The sequence below is a fragment of the Falco biarmicus genome, chromosome 2 (genome assembly GCF_023638135.1).
Source record: "Falco biarmicus isolate bFalBia1 chromosome 2, bFalBia1.pri, whole genome shotgun sequence".
Taxonomy (NCBI): domain Eukaryota; kingdom Metazoa; phylum Chordata; class Aves; order Falconiformes; family Falconidae; genus Falco; species Falco biarmicus.
The window spans coordinates 51,569,483-51,583,576 of NC_079289.1; positions in this window are offsets into that span (position 1 = coordinate 51,569,483).

Consider the following 14,094-nt stretch of genomic DNA (forward strand, 5'->3'; position numbering starts at 1 on the left):
AACATAAATAACTCTGATAGCTGCTTAGCATGCCTTTATTCTTTTAGAACAAACAACTATCACATTTAGTTTGTACAGCTTCTTCCAGACAGTACAGATAATATGTGGCAGAATGACCAGTGTTAGGGCTTAGGTACAGGGCATTGAGCACTAAAAAATAAAAGTCAAAAAGATTCCAAGATTTTCTAAGCTCAACATATTTTTTTCTGGTTTGAATTATTTCCTGTGAAATTGCCTGCAATCAGATAATATAGGTCTTAAACTCATGTTAAAACACAAAAACAAATAGTTCAAAATATTAGTTCAAAGTATTTTTTTTTTCTAATTTTCTAGAGAAAACCATTTTCAAACCAGCTTCCATTTTCATTTGTTTAATCCGTCTTTTCTCTCCCCCTGCTGTTCCCTTCTGTGGAAACAGTTCATAAAAAATATTAATCTGTGCAACTTTACTTATCAGCTTAGTAGTGATTTATATATACTGGTATGGTTAATGAAAAGTATATTTATTAAATTAATCTGATTTTATTAATTTCTAAAACCAGGTCTTCAATACTATTTCAGTAAGCACTGAAACCTAAACTGTATAAAGATAACACCCCTTCATAAGGACAGTGGGCAGTTAAGGAATAGGAGCAGGATGGGAACTGAATTCTTTAACTTAAGGTTTGTTCAAATATACATGTAACCTTTATTCAATAGTAAAAGAGTCAATATTAAAAGTTGCCACTCCAGTAATAGAAGTTAAAAAGAAATTAATTTTTTCCTTTGTTTTTTTTTTTTTTACTTGTTCTCACTTCTGTTCCAGATTGAATTGAGAACTGTGTGTTCTTCAAAACCTGATACTTCCATGACTTCATGCGTTACTCCAGAACTCTCAGAGCTTACAGTTACCATCCTTACTCCAGTGAAGACGTAACATGTAACAAGAGATTTCTATAGGAAGTTGCTGCTTATGCTTAATTGTAACTGCTTAAGACAGAAGTTTGCTGGTGCTTGTTCATATCCTGTGGTGACAAAAGTTATAATTTGTTTTTTGCAAGTGTAAGATACTTTGTATATTTTAATGAATAGTATGAGATACTAGTTACCATTAATGGCAGGAAATATTCTTGTCAAATACATTATTTATACTTCACTGAATCCACAAGAAAAAGGGGGAAAAAAACCCCAAAACTTGTCATGTTACATAAAATGCTGCCTTTATTAATCTACAGATAAAAGTATGATTGACAGCCAGCAAAAAGGAATTCACTGACTATTCAAATATGAAAAAAGAAAATCAACTTGGATACTCAAGTGATAAGTAATAAGTTCCATGGAGGCTGGAAATTCATGCAAATTAATTGACAAGCATACAGAAAAGAGACAAATTGCCTTTCACTGAATGACAGAAACTGAACCTTGATTCCAGGTTCCATCATTGCAGCAGGCCATAAAATAAAGGACCAGAATGTGAATATTATGAATTATGAACATTATGCCCTATGAAATTACTGCATTTGTAAAGGTATCTTGGATCTTAGGGTTTCTTGAGCTGTCTGAGAATACAATACTATATAATTCAAATACAAACTATTTTACCTGTAAGTTCAGCTTGTTCCAATTGCTGTAGAAAATGAATTTTTTCTTTCTCAAGTGCAGGCATGACATTACAAAATAGACATAACAGAAACGTGGGAAATTTTAGAAATATAGTTAACATTGAAAGCAAACAGACAAAACCCCCCAAACATATAATTGTACTCCATCTCTGTACAACAATAACCTGATAACATTTTACTTCTTATCTGGTAATATACTAGAAAATGAAATGTCACTTACCTGGAAAATTATATGGACTATTCCTATAGCTTTCTTCTTAAGCTGTTTAAATCTCTCCTGGTTTTATTGTTTTGCAAATATCAATTTTATCTTGAGAAAAGTATCAAAATATGCTGTGGTTAATATTTCAAAGCTCCAGTGTTTCAGCAAAGAGCTGGTGCAATTCTGAGTCCTTATTTTATGTCATCCAAAAGTCTTTCTAACAAAATGAGGAAGATGACTAATACACTACAGTGGAAATCAAAGTGGATAAAATTCTGTAAGAAAACTTTGGTACCAAAATGGGAAAAAAACCAGGATCCTCTGAAGAAGCTTTGAAAAACACACATAATTTTTAAATTTTGGATTTTAATGTGATCAAAAAATAAAGATTTTTGTTCACAAGGAAGTTCAATGCAGAAAACCAGGTTTATAATTAGCAACGTATTAACTCCTCTTGCAGTGACAGCTGAATTTATACTGATTACATTGGGAAGTAAATATAGAAGCCTGATGTGTTGGTTTACTCTTTACAAACTGTGTTTATGCCCATCAAAGACAGAAAACTGAAGATTGTTAGACCCCCTAAATCTTATATTTTTCAACCATACAGAAAGATATACAGAAAATTACTTCAGTAACTTAAGAGGGAATCTAGAGCAGCAAAAGGGCTCCAAACTCAGCCATCAGTTAAGGTCCAAGGATGGATATGATGTAGCCATAGCAAAATTGTTGGGAAAAAGAAATATTAAAGTCAGCATTACTAATATTGTTGTAAATATACCCACATATTCTATTTATACACTTATTTTTTCCCCCATATAAACATATGCATACAGATTTTTCCGTGGAGTGTATGGGAGATTACAAGAATTAGTCTCTTACAGATTAATAATTGTTCTCTATATTGCATGTTTCGTGCAGTTGTTAAATCAAACATCTGAGAACTGTTTCCAAATGGACAAATTCAGCTAGGCTATTTTCTTCTGTTGCCTCTACACATTTTTCTTCTAATATTAGTAGGTTATGAACAAACCCAGAAATTTCCTATGTCTAATATTTACTTTTAATCTATGAAATGGTGAATGTGAAACACCCAACGACTACTGTGAACAGCACAGTGTTATGAGGAGTAGCATAGTTAAGACACCATTTACTGGCAGTTTCACTTGCCATGACCCCTTAGCTAATACATCTTGGTTGGAAATATTTGCAAGCATCTTGCCACAGTGATTTAAAGAAGATGAATATAAAGTGATTAAGACAGGATTGTATAAAAAGCCGCTGCCTTTGACTTTTAGTATTACTTGCATAAAATGGCCTATCAGTGGAAAAGCTTACAGGGCCTATTCCTATTCAAAATGAAATAAATGAGAGCAGGAATTAGGTTTCAGAAACTTGCCAAATGGTATTGTTTTTTCATGTCCAACATAGCAAGAGTATATCACGTGATTAATTACACTTCCATACAGATGTGTGTGTGTCCCCCCAGTTTTAACAGTTAATCCAATGTTTTGCTACCTTCACACATACATAAAGGAAGCCAATCTTCCATGTTTGCTAGATTTAGGAAGCAAATTTATTTTTATTATAAATGATACAGGTAGAAAATGTTATATAAGAATAAAATGCTATAGAACAGGAGAAAATATGTGAAATGTTCCACCTTTTACAGATATTGTCATTGAATGAAACTTAAAATTAATATTAGCTTTTTAAATTTGATCACAATTACAATAAATGCCACAGCTATTCATGGTACACTACAGAAGTCTGAAACAAGAATAAGAACATTTGCATACAGGTTTTCATTATAAACAAGAGTTTTAAGTCTTGTCCTAGAATGGAATGGTAAAAATCTTCACAAAAGGAAGAGCAAAATGTGGTGACTCTAAACCTTTAAGCCAGGTAGAGATTGTAGAAGTAAAAGGGGAAAGGGCATTTTTAAGTGATTTATTGTGTAATGCCAACATCCTTACAATCTTTCCTGAACTCTACAAATACTTAGAGTCATTTGGGATTTTCTAGGCTAACAATATAAAAGCATCTCTTCTCCACCTTTTCAGTAATGAATGTATTTTCTGCTCCATTACCCTCCATTAACTAGGTACCATCAGCAGCATTATACAGTATTTCTGTCATTCAGTCAGGCTGATATGAGCACAAGCCAGCGTGTTTTCTTGGTAATAGCAGACATACCAAGGGAGGAAATGTATCACTTTACCTTTAACTTGACTGAAATCTTTCCTGAGGTGAGGACAAAACCTTGAGGCATTTCCCCAAGCCATATCTCCCTTATCTATTGTACAAAATTATCAGCCTTCTGTGTTGAAACAAGATTTGAAAACTGTTTACTTATTCAAGTGTTTTCCTTTCAATATCCTTGAAAGGAGGGGTCAGAAAGAAATTAGAAAAAAAGCATTATATATACTTTTTTTCAAAGATTATTAAGTGCTTTCAAGTTATTTCACTTCATTAACCACTGACTGCTTGGAAAGAATACTAAGGCATTAAAATGCTAATCAAATCTGGACATCATAAGTTGAAAATTGTACAGCATTTTCAGACTGCTTTCAGTTCCACTTTTTCTTCAGACTTGCATTCAAAAAAAACCTAGCAAACAATTTTTGCCCCTTAATAAACAAAACCAGAATGAACGGCAAATAATTTTCAATATACTGAGAAGATCTCCAGTGTACCCAACACTATTAACTGATATTTAATTACAGTGTAGTATAAAACCTGTATTTAAAAACAGGTATGGGATTGTTAGTAGCAAAATATAAAGAGAAAGACATCATAATTTGGAATATACAGTAATGTTATTTCTAAAGCTCCCCAATTACTGGGAATTTAGTTTGATTTAGGTTGACTCATACAGAATTTTAAGATAATGTCACTTGACATTCTCATAACCATTAAGAAATATGAAATTAGGCAATTACTGTGGAGGTACAAAACTAAACAAAAGGAACAGAAATGCTCAAAGAAATACTGAAAGAATGGTTATTGAATTATTTGTTGTCAGTTTGGGAAGACACAAGTAGTCTGGCAAGAGTACAGAAAGACAGAAATCTAAAACTTTTGTATGGGCTGACTGAAAATATCTTTCCTTCTGATGTTACCTGAAACATTTGTGAAGACCAGTCTGTGTTAAGGGATGTTATAAGCAGATATTCTCAGCCTCCAAATACCCTTACAGTCTGTCATTCTTCAGGCTGGACAGGGGAAGACAGGACCAGACCAAAGTGTTTGACTCTGAACTGGATAGTCATCCTTCAGACTTTGGCTACATATACACTGATATAACAAACACTTCCAGTCATGTGTCTAGGCACTTAACCCTCATCATTTGTATTCTTTCATTGTCAGATTTGGTCTCCTGCATGTTTTTTCTTGAGCTATCTATTAATGTCCCAAAACTGCTTTTTGTTACAGTCTCTGATCAGGTCCAATGCTATCTCAGAAGACTGCACTTTAGTAGAAATACAACTTAAGGATATGTGTAATGTAAGAACACCTGACTTACTAGGATATTTCTTTAAGGATAAGAAAAACAATAAACCAAACACACAAACCCTCATGAACAGGAAAACAGACAATAACAAGGGCCATAGCTCTCAGGCTCTCAAAGGGCCATTAAACAACCACTCAAGCGTAAGCTTGGGTTTGTTCAGCCAGAACTTCACAACTGATAAGATTATCATGGGTCTCACAGAAAGAAGAAACTCTATGAGACATTTGAGGGGGATTGAGAGACTGCGTAAAACTTTGAGATGTTCAAGATGATTGTGGAGGGATATAAATATTACCACGGGATGTTTAGAGGAAGGGTCAAAAGATGGATCAATGCAGATCACATCAGAATAAGCACAGTAAATTAGAGAGAACGGAAGATAAAATGACCAGTAACATTTAGGTGAGGAGCTGGGAAGTACGTATCTGGCTGAGCCCTGCACTTGATCTCCACAGTTTGTTCCATCTTTGCTTTAAACTGCTTCCCTAACTGTTTTTTTGTGTGTGTGCTCTCTGTATCAAGACAGTAGTGAACTTTAAGCTGAACCTACCAGCAAATAGCACAGGAAAGGGCCAGCTGCTAGGGAGACCATAAGACTGAATCTGTTATCAGAGAGACTTGTATGAGCGTGGATGTGTGTGTACTGAGATTGATCTGCCAGCAAGCTTTGAGAGTAAATAGGTGGTTAAAATAGATCAGGCCTTTTGGTTTGCTCATGTGTATGTGAGCACCCCCTGTGTGTACATGGTGCTCATAAAGGCTCAGCTCTCCTGTTTGTCTCTATTACCCTGCTGGTGGTTGGCCATGTTTACAAAAGGAGTATGTAGGGGCTGCGGATTTGTGATCAGTCTCATTGCAGGTTGGACCCAGCGAAGACGAATAGCAGCCACCTCACATCCAGCACACCAAGAAGAAGGAAGCAGCTCTGCCTCTCCAACTTGAGCTCCAGCACTTCCCTCCTAGTACCACATTAGCACACCTAATTCTGATGAGGGTCAGAGACTCTTCAGAGATCTGAAATTAGTCATTTGGTAAATGCTTGTTAAGCCCTTCAGTACCTCCCAGGCCAACTGAATGATTGATCAATTGATTGAATAGATTTTGGTTTGTTTATGTGAGGTTTTTTAGCTGATCTGCCTCCTCCATTTTTTTCAACATACAGTTTATTTTTTAATAAAACTTAAGAGCTGTAATTGTGTAAATACCAAGGTTGTTGACATAGAGAATGGAGGACATTTAAGAGCCTAGCTAGTAATGGAAAGAGTACAGAAGCAAGGTTGTGCTGGCAGCACAGGTGTGAGAAACTGTGCCGATGAGACCCACCATCTCCACAGCAGATGTATTGTTTCAACATTGCTATGGCAGGAAACTCATGCCATCACCACAGTGAATGACTACTGCCACAGAAGAGATTTAAGGCAGGAAGATAACACCGCTGCCACCGCAGAGATTTATCTATACATTGTTAAAGGAGGAAACCCACTGATGCCATGGAGCAACAGCGGGAGGCTGATCCTGCAAAACTTAACCAAACCCCTGTGCATGTGCCCAGACTTGGGGTCAGGGGGGTCAAAGTGCCTGGAGGCCCCTTGATGTTGGGCTCATACACCATTGTTGGGTGGAAGGTGTGGTTAAGCAGAACAGCTTGTACCAACTCTATAAAAAATGGAACCAACTAACATCGGATGGAACGTTCCCCCACTGGACTTGAAAAAAATTTGGACTGTCAGGACGCTGCAGCTCCAGAGTGGTAGCTATTGCTTTGAACTCTTTCCTTTTCTTTCCTTCTTTCTTACCTTCTTTTCTCTCTCTTTATCTCTCGCTCGCTCTCTCCCTTTGCATTCGCAGATTTATTGTTGGGCAAATAAAGTTCCTTGGATCTTGACTCCGTTTTGAGTCTTAATTCTGTTCCCGAGAATACAAACAGAACCACGCTCCAGTCTCAGACCGGCATGTGACAACAGCAGACAGAACTAACCAAAAGTTGTAGTGGTGACAGTAGGCATGTGTGTGATCTGTAAGTGGGAGAGTGTTAAACCATGTTCTGAGCTTGACTTGGCTTATGATGTATAGAGTGTCTTTGTGCCTGTTGACCAGCCATGAGTGAGGTAGGTGAAGTGAGGCCTTGGCAAGTGGTGCTCGAGAAGCATTGCAGGATGTGATCCATGGCAGGGCGAGTGTCAGTTGACACTCACTTGGGACAAAGCCATTGTTTTGCATATGCTCTATTATTATAATAGATACTTCTGTCAAGCTGGGCCACTTGACTTTAGAGTCATAGAGCATGCCCTGACCTATTTACTTATTAACACAGATGTTGCCCTCAGAGTAAACACCAGAATTAGGAAAGCTTATGTTAATCATAGATTAGTTAGTAATGTAGGTTTTTTTAACGGTAAAATACAAAATGCAAATTAATATTATATAAATTAAATAATTTCATCATAGCACAAAAATATAAAACATATTTTTCTTTACAGTCAACACATACATTCTCAAGTAGGTTAGTCTCTTTAAATAACCTAATTTACAGAGAAGGCAAAGAAAGCGTATGTGACTGGAAAAAAGCTAGAATATAATAGCAACATATGTAGCAAGCGTAATTGTGTTCTTTCTGGAAAATTTTTTAAAAAAATTCTTCTTAACAAATTCACAGTAACTGAAACATTTTATTCCTGTCTGAAACACATGAAAGTACCTTTAGTTCTTTTTAACAAACAGTGTTTCCACAGAAATGTTTTTCAAGAATTAATTTGCAAGAAAATATCTGATTGACACACTGTTCTTTAAAATTAAAGCAGTAATTTCATTATTTATTTTTTTTTTTACCATCTATACATACCAATGCAACTGCAATGGAACATAAAGGTTTTTAAGCACCACTCAGCAGCATAAAACTAGACAGATGAAAAATAAAAAGTTCTGAAACAGATGATTAGAGCACCCTGGTGAATGCCTAAAGACTGGCTTGTTAGAAGAGACATTAGAACAGTCGCTTTTATGTGTTTGGTATTTTTAGAAGGCTAGGTACATAGTAGTGTATCCAAAACATACATCAGAGTGGCAAGTAAAGCTCTGTAAGATTCTAGTTACCGAAGAAAAAAGAAAGTTAAATCAGAATTTATGTCCTATCATGGGGCTGAGGAGAAACCCTGGCAAAACTTTAAAAAGTTTTATCAGCCATACTGCTCTTCTCAAAGTCATACATTCTTGACAGCATAATTCACAAATGGGAAAATTCAGTCTTTGGAATCTGTTTGCCTATAAAGATCAGCATTCAGTAAGTTTTATGTGCAGAGTCTTTGAATCCCTGTAACTTCTCAGGTAACATTTACAATTTCATTTTCTAAATGAGTACGAAACTCTACATCTGGAAACAATCTTCTTCAGTTCCTTGGAATACTTTCTCAAGAAGACTCGACATGTCCCCAGTACAACTGTGTGTGGACTTCCTTTATTGTTTATGGGTACCATGTCATGTATAATTTATCTGAGATTTCCTTCCATGTCTTGCTATCTCCTCCCTATATATGGCAGCACATAAAAATGGGGAAGATTTTATTGTGATCAATATGAAGAATTAATTTCCCTTCCTTTTAGCCTTTCTCAGTAGTCTATTTTTTACAAAAAAGTTTTGTGGTTCTGTTTTGCTTTGGATTGTTTGAGTTACTTAGTTGGGGGGCTGGGAGGTTTGGGGTTTTGTTGGTTGTGGTTTTTTGGTTTTTTTTTGTTTGTTTGTTTTTCGTTTCTTTGTTTAGTTTGGCTTTAGTGGGTTTTTTTTTTTGGGTGGTGGTGGTTGTTTTTTGTTTTGTTTTGGTTTTTTGGGGTTTTTTTTTTTTGGTTTTTTTACTCAAAAACATGTACTAATCAATTCATATCTTCAGTAGAAAGCCTCTAAAGATTTGGAAATTTTCTGAATTTCACATGTACCTCTTTACCATAACTAAACCAAAACTTTTTGCTTTTTCAACTATCTCCTTCCATTTGTATTTTACTTTTTCTTTTGCCATGTTTGGAAAAAAAGATTTGCAAGATGTTAAGTCTCTCTAGAAAGCACGAACAGTAGATACAAGTGAGATCTTTGACAGCATCAGAGTGTATGGGCAAAATATAGGAACAGTGAGGTACTCATACATTTGTGAAGATAGGATATGAAAGCAGCTTGAGAACTACTTGCAAACACAAAGAAGAAGATTATGTAGGTCTTGAGCAAAGTATACATGGAAAAAAGGTAGAAGCCATAGGAAAACTTCAGAACAGGATTAAAAGGCAAAAAGTCGAAAATATATTTTAAAATTAAGACAGTGATGTGGTAGGTTTAATCTGAAAATTGATTAAAATTATCAGTGCAGTTAGGATAGCAAAAATGGAAAGCAATACTGTTCAGGAAATAAGACTAGAAAAGAAAAATAATTAATTTAAAAAAAAAAAAAAGACAGAGGAGTGGGCAGTCTTTGTCTTTTTGCTATTAGTTATCATAGATAGCCAAACAGTTTTTTTCTGGTTTTCAGTATGTTCTTTGCTGAAGGTGGTAACGGAAGACAAAGCTAGTCACACTGAAACAGAATGGGAAGCTGTGTGTGCTTGAAGTTGTGCAGTCAGTGGCACAGCTTATGGCATTGACATTAGCAGCTGTTCCAGTTTCACTTGTCTTACTGTTAGTCTCTGTGTAGAGCTCTGGTCAACTCTCCATACAGAGGAACAGCTAGGAGAGTTTACAAGAGAATGAGCTCAAGAAAGAAACAGAAAATGTTGTGAGCAACTTCATGAAACTGACATCACTTTTGAAATCTAAGTTTCCATAGATATAAAATGGAATAATATTATTTATCTTTGTATAAACATGTTTTAAGGTGCATTCTTTTGATATCAATATAAATCAGTCTTTAAAATATTATTAATCCAGTATTTCCATTAAAAAATTGTGCCTTAACTAGAGATCAAAAATTCAGAATTTCAGTCAGTGAGCATACTTTTATACTGCATTTTAAAATGGAGAAAGTAAAAATAATTAATTCATTATTTAGAAAAGGTTTTAATTTAATTTTCAATAGTGATGATGACAATAAACCAAACAATTCTAGTTTTATCTGGCAACTACTTCACACAAATAAAGTAGCCTGCCTTTACATTTTAATTTGTCTGCAAAAATGTGTATCGGCTTGTACAAGTTTCATCAGCTAAAAAGGAAAAAAAAAACCCTCTTCTGACTGTGATTGCTAACCATTGTATTGTCCTTTAGAACTGTGAGGTTCATTTTTGTTGAGATATCCTGCAAAATCTTTTAATTTATGAGTCTACACATCATGTTGACAGAGAACACCCCCCCCCCTTTGACATTTTCATTTTTTATATTTAAAATATTCTGAGTTTTGACTCAGTTTTATGTCTCCACAATGTATAAAAAATAGGGAAAGCAACAATATTTTGACAGATTTTATTAGCAATAAAATTTTTAAAACTACATATTTCACCTTGGTCGAATCATGAGATCACACGCTCAATTCATATGCTAGTTTCTATCAATGCTCTTGATCCAGGACCACTCCAAGGCAGTTGTGGTAAGGACAATTTATATTCTGTGAGCAATGACTTCAGTGTTTCAGAAAAATCAATTCTTATGTACTGAAGATAATCATCTACCACAGCTTGTGGCAGTAAGGTAAGTCTGCTATGAATAAATACTCTCTTGCTGTCAAACTATCCTCCTTTGTGCAACACACACCTTCAGTAAAGTAGTGGTGGTGAATGTAATTTCAAAAAGGTTGTCAGATCAACCTACCATTACTTTGTTCCATACATGAGTAAATTTATGTTTATGAGCTCCATGAATCATAGGTTTGAATCACCGGGCAAAATATGCAAAAAAAAAATCAAGAAGATATACTTTTATTGATGTCTATGGCATCTAGACCACAGGCACCCTGTGAGGAAGTGGTTCATAACTTAGTTTTATAAGCTGTGATATTACTTATAATTTACCATAATGTGCCTAGCAGTAGAAGGAAGAACTGTCACACTAATATACTCCAGTGAGTCTTCTCCATTAGTCTTGCTAGGACAGAGCTGTTGTCAGGCAGCATGGAAGATGCACAGCTGAACATTATGTAGATTATATTGTTTTCCATGTCAGTTATGAACCGTAATTAGACATTAAACAAAATTTACAGTGACAAGCGTAATGAAGGCTGTGGATACTGCTTAGGGAAGTTATGGATTATCCCATACAAGAGAAATTTGCAAACAGAATGTGTAAATATCTGCTAGTAATTACTCAAGTGAGATTATTTGCAGGGAGACACAATTCCTGTTATTCAGCTGCAACAATAGGTGTATCTCCAAACTGACAATGCTTGTTTAGATCTGAAATAGAAAAAAAAATCAGACTCAGTAAACTTAGAACAATTTATGAATACTGTAGTTGCTACTGCTTTAAGTCAGGGAATATTCTAAATGGTCTCTTGAGGCCCTGGTTTTCTATTTTGCAAGTATTTTAATTTTTCCTGTGCTAATTATGACTACATTAACTTGCAAAGGATTTTCTGTACTCATTGCCCACTGGTTTCTTGGCAGGATTTGGCTACATAGCTTCAGAAGAGGTTTATTCATTTAGGCTGATGGAAGAATAACCAGATTCAGTCAGGAGTCCAGATCACCAGAGAGAGTATGAAGTACTGAGACAGATCTGAGGTCAAGCTGGGAAACAGTTGGCAGATCAGGGTGAGGATCAGTGAGGTACATGGCCAGGCACAGAAGTACTTACAATGTAGTTCAGGCAGGGACCAGCACTAAGATCTAGAGCTTAGATGCAGCTCCTGAGTGCATGGGAGTAGCCCGTTGGTGAGGCTTATTTCACCTGCTTTCACATCCTCTTTCCCAGCAGTCAGATCCAAGGTTGCAAGGCTGCACTGTATCAGTGGGTGCAGGCAGCCAAACTCCTTGGGGATTTTTCCTGTGGTGGCAAGAGGTTGCATTCATGGACTCTTGCTGTTAAACAGTTTGAGAGGCTCTTTATGTGTGCGTTATGTGTGCAATATAATCAAATACCCAAAAGAGCTATTCACTTTTCCATATACATTTGCAAAACCCCCATAATTATCGGAAAAATCTCCTTCCAGAGTAATTTTATTCACTGATTTAGTAAAACTCTATTCTAGATGTTGAGAGAATTGTAAAGTAATTTGTATACACTTTCTGAATCTGTTTCCCTCCATATTACTCGGTTGCTCAGAAAACAAGCATCTTGGGTCGGAGATGTACCTGCAGTCAAAGGAAACATTTGCCAACCCTTTATGGCCACAAAAACTTAGATGTTTGTTATGCTCAGTTATGCATCTGCTGTAATGTTTCAGGTACTTTACAAATGCCTAACCATACTCGAGTTAATATTTGTCCAGTGTGAAGTGCTGGGATCTCTGGCAAAAACCCCCCAACTCTTAGCAGGTAGAATGAACTAACTGATGCTGATCCATTATTTGCAGGATTTTTTTTTAAGTTGTTCTGTAGTCGTTCAGCAGAACTACATCACTTTATTTTGTTTCTTAATAAAAAGGTGATAAATTTGCAGAGTAATCTGTGAGAAAATTTATCTACAATTCTTGAAATTCAAATAATTTAGGTCTGCTCTTCTTAGCACTCAGGGTGTTTAGATGACCTCCTATAGATGACCCCAAGCAGCATTATGGAAAGCACCGAGCCCAGCACTTTCCTGACTGCACAGAGCCACCAGGTATAAGTTTTGGTGGAGAAAAAATGCCAAAATAAATTTATTCTCTAGCTCCAGTCTGACATGATGAAGCACAGAGATCCTCCACAGGTATCCTAAACAGCCCCTCTCACTGATTTACTTAATCTTTTATTTCCTTTTTCCCTTCTCAAGTTCTTCTCCTTTACAGCTCCCATTCCCTATCACATAAACAACTTCTGCTTACCCTTTTCCTAGTGGTCATGGTTTACCACACTTTATAACCTTATCTGGTGTCTATGATTTGATTGCCCTGGTAATTTCTACCTTGTTCAGCAATTCTGCTAAGCTACTACTTTCCTTAGTTACCTAGTTGCCTGCTGTATCTTATATTGTTGCCTTGTAAATGGTACTATGTGTCAAAGCTAGACCTCTGTGTATACGTTTGTCCTACTTCATTATCCGTAGCAGCCTGTTATTCCTAATATTGCTATTTTCTAGAGGTGCCACATGTCAGGATTTACCTATCTCATCATTTGAATGTCTATATACTTCTGTGATACTCTTGTTATCTGGTTATATAGATGTGCAGTGGTGGCAAAATAGTAAATAAACATTTTATTTTTTTCCCATCAGTTTTCACAGTTGCCATTTTAGAAGTAGTGCTCAGTGAGGGTGTTGAGCAACAGCATTGTAAATACTGTCTGACACATGATGTGGCACCCTGTCCACTTAAAAGAAGTATTTTCTTTGTGCAGCTTTTTTACTAGGAAGATAAAAACTAAGTGCATCTTAGGTAGTGAAATTGGATAGACTGGATCCTATCCATAGAGCTTAAAAAGGAACAGTGAACACCACAATAAAGTTTTCAACCTAATAATTTAAATGGTTAAGGTTATTTTACTTCTAGTTATCTCTTGATGTCAATAGATTAATTTCTTTGTATTTTGTCAATGATAATTTTGTACTGATGTAGAACTGATTAAACTTGAAAAATTGCACGTCTTTCAATAGAAAAAGAGTTGTACATTTAATAATTAATTATAACTTCAGTTTGTAAAATAGGTACAATGACTCATAAAGGGAAAAAATA